The following is a 4,216-nucleotide window of genomic DNA, read 5'->3' as shown; positions in this document are numbered from 1 at the left end:
ATATATATATATTCATATTCTATTTGGTTGTTACAGGATCTCACTACGCAACTTGGAGTCATAGGAATCCTCCTGTTTTCAGCGTCCTCAGCACTGGGATTACAGGCATGCTTCTCTTCGCCTGGAATGTGTGGCCAGCTCAGTGGCCCTGGGGAGGGGCTGGCAGGGCATGAACTGTCCAAGAGTGCACCATGGTTCCTGCACTTGCCTAAGTAGTTGCTTTAGTCTGCTGAGCTATCTAGGCAGCTTCTGCCCCTTTCCCTTTTTCAATTTAATAATTCCACTGCTAATCTTGAACACTTACTTCTGATTCACACCTTAATTGGTCACCATGTGCAGTTCTTTGATTCTGTTGAGAGTATATTTCAATGCAAAATTGGGCATTGATTTTATTTTACTTTTTATTAAATTTAATTTTATTATTTCACTTTGAAAAGTAGAAGACAAAAGCAAGAACAAAAATCAGAAATAATGACAGAAACAGGGTAACATACAAAATATGTAAGTTAAAGATTTTCAGAAAAGAAGAGCTGCTTAACTTTGCTTATATATTATCTATTTTTATCTACCAATCTGTTGCTCAGATTAACACATATAGTTATGTAAGATTGGACATATGATGGCATATTACTGCTTGTTTTTCAGAAAGCTGGAAATTTTGTGCTTGTCCCTCTTGGGTTTTTGTTTTGTTTTTTAAAAAAATTTACTTCGAAGAGCATATAATAATAATTGATATAAAATTAGAAATGGTACACGTTTTGAAGACCAAGATGACAAGTATTTAATCATGATTTTTGTGTTACATATTTCTGTCCTTGATGTAGTTTCTTAGATCACAGATACCAGTATACTGTTAGTCAAGGTGAAAATTCTACTCATTAACTCCTATTTTCAAAAAAAGAAGGAAATTTTTAGTACAATCACCTCAGCCATCCTGAATACATACTTGCATATTTTCCCTCCTATCTTTTCATCTCACTTTTCTCCTTTTTCTCCTCTCTGTGGTTTAATCCTAAAACTCTGTTTCTTTCTGTTTTACTATGTCTGTTATAACTTTCATCTTTAATTTTTTGGGTGCTTACAATGGGAAGATTATGCAATATTTAGACATGAGGGTCAGATTTAACTCACTTATGAGTATAGCTCCTAGTTGCATCCAGTTATCTATGAAGGCTTTGTGTTTGTCTGTCTTTATAGATTGATATTCCATTGTATAAAAAACACATATTTTTAATATAATCCTCAGGTGATACGTATTTTGGCTGTTTGCAAGATTTGGCTATGACCAATTGCGCTGCTATAAACATGAGTGCACATACATTATTGTACAATTTTTAAGTTCTTTGGGGAAAATACTCAGAAAGGGAACAGCTGAATTGAATGGGATTTCCCATCCTAATTTTTGGAAAAGTCTCTACAGTGATTTCCATAGTGATTGTACCAGTCTGCATTCCCACAAGCAGTGGACAAGGGTTCCTTTTCACCCAGAGCCTCTCCAGCATTTCTTATTAGTTGATTTATTTATGATAGCCATTCATTCTTGGGTGAGATGGTATCTCAATTTTGTTTTAAATTTTATTTTTCAAATAGTCAGGGCTATGGAGCATATTTTTATATAATTATTTGTCTCTTATATTTCTTCCCCTGAGAAGTAAATATTCATCTTAGAAGCCAAATTTTGTATAGGGTCTTCAACTTTTGGGGCCCTAATATATTTTAGTTCTTTATATACTCTACATAGAAGACCTTTGTCTGTGTGATTATTGGTTAATATTTTTTTCCAAATTTGTGGGTTGTATTTCACCCTTTTGATGATTGTATCTGATGAGCAGAAATTTCTCAATAGGAATAATTGCCAGCGGTTGATTCTTGGTAATATTTTCTGGGCAGTTTGATTTTTGTTCATGAACTAACTGTCTGTCAATCCCCATCACTTCAGGATTTCCACCTACTTTCTCTTTCTGGGGATTTAGTGTTTCTGTTTTAATGTTTAGATCTTTAATCCATTTTGACTTTAGTTGAGTGCATGGTGATAGACACAGGTCTACTTTATTTTTCTGCATGTGGACAGCCAGTTTTTCAAGCACAATTTGTTAAAGAGGTTATCTTTCTTCCAGTGAATGCATTTGGCCTGTGTGAAAAGGTGAAGATGGCTGAGTGTGCTTGCATTTGCATCTGTATCATTTACTCTGTTCCGTTGATCCACTGGTCTCTTTTTATGTCAATGCCATGCTGATTTTATCACTCTGGCTTTGTAGTATAATTTCAACGCCTTCTTCCTTGCCTTTGCAGCCCAATATTGCCTTTTCAATTCTAGGTCTTTTCTAATTCCAAATAAGTTTTAGGAATGTTTTTCTCAAGATCTGTGAGGTATGTTGGTGTTATCATTGAGATTGTATGAAATCTGTGAAAGAATTTTTGATGTATGGCTATTTTTACAATGTTTCATCTTCCTAAACAGCAGCAGGGGATACCTTTCCATTTTCTAAAATCTTGTTCTATATATTTCTTCACAGTAATGTAATTTTCATTTTACAGACCTTTTATAATTAGTCAATTAATCAGATTAATTATCACTTAGTCAGATAGTCAGGTTAATTCCTAGGTATTTCCGTTTTGGGATGCTATTGTGAAGAGTACTGTTTCTCTAATTTCTCTCTCAGTTTATTTGTTATCTGTGTAGAGGAATGCTATGGATTTTTGGTAATTGACTTTGTACTCTGCTATGCTGCTGAATTTGTTTATTAATTCTAGTAGCTTGTTGCTGGAGTGTTTCGGGTCTTCCAAGTGAAGTATTATGTCATCTGAAAATAATGATAGTTTAACTTCTTCTTTATGTATTCTTATTCCTTTAAATCTCTCATGTCTAATGCCTCTAGCTAATGAATACAGAACTATACTGAATAAGGCTGGTGATAGAGGACATCCTTATCTTATACCTTATTTGAGTGTAAAATATCTCAGCTTTTCCCCATTTAGAAATATGTTGACTGTTGGCCTGTCATAGATGGCTTTAGTCAGATTGAGGCAGAGATCAATAGTCCGATTTTCTGTATGGCTTTGATTATGAATTAATTTGGACTTTTTCAAAAGCTTTTTCGGCATCAATTGAGAAGGTCAATTGGTTTTTTGAGTTTTGGCTCTTTTAGTATAGTCTATTATACTCATAGATTTGTGTACATTGAACCATCCTTGCATCCCTGGGATGAATCCTACCGGGTCATGTGTATAATCTTCTTGATGATTTGCTTTATTCTATTTGCTAGGATTCTGCTGAGTATTTTTGCCTCTATGTTTATAATGGAGATTTGCCTGTAGTTTTTTTTTTTTTTTTGGTTCAATCTTCCTCTGGCTTTTATATCAGTACAATATTTGCCTCCAGGAATTATTTTGGGTGTATTGCCTCCTTTCAATTTTATCAAGGAGTTTGAGGAGTATTTGGATTAAATCTTCTCTAGATTTCTTGTAGAATTCAAGCATGAGTCCTTCAGGATCTGGGCTTTTTTTTTTCCTATTGGTAATTTTTTTTATTACATTTCATTACATTTTCAATTGCGAAGAGTACAGTTTCTCTAATTTCTCTCTCAGTTTTTTTTTGTCTGATGTTAGGGTATTCAGAGTTTTTATGTCTTCTGGATTGTTTTGATAATTTGTACATGTCGATTAATTTGTCCATTTCTTCTGTGACTTTGATTCTGTGACAGTAAAGATTTTCAAAGTAGCTAATTATGAGGTTGATCTAAATTTTGACAAGCTCTGTCATAAGTTTGCCCTTTCCATTCTTTATGGCTTGAATTTGACATTTTTCTTTCCCCATTAATGAGGTTAGCTGAGAGTTTATCACTTTTATTCAATCTTTTAAATTACCTGCTTTTTGATCCATTAATTCTTTGTATTGTTTTCTTTCTCTCCATTTGCATTAATTTCTGCACTAATCTTTAATGATTTCCCCCCATCTTTGGACAATGGGCTTGGATTGTTCTTTTTTTAATGTAGAAGTTTGAGGTACAGAATTATGGTATTTATTTTTTAATATCCTGTTTAACTTGTGTGCATTCCCTGCTTTAAATTTGACTCAAAGAACTGCTTTCATTGAAGCCCACATTTCCATTAAGTTCTCATTGAATTTTCATTGGATTGTAGATATTATTTAATTTCTTCTTTTTTTTAACAAATAATACACTGCATATATTCTTCTTAGTGGTTAATTGCTGTA

This window comes from Octodon degus, unplaced genomic scaffold (genome assembly GCF_000260255.1).
Source record: "Octodon degus isolate 3935 unplaced genomic scaffold, OctDeg1.0 scaffold00290, whole genome shotgun sequence".
In the NCBI taxonomy this organism is placed as follows: Eukaryota; Metazoa; Chordata; class Mammalia; order Rodentia; family Octodontidae; genus Octodon; species Octodon degus.
Note: the sequence above shows the minus strand (reverse complement) of the source record.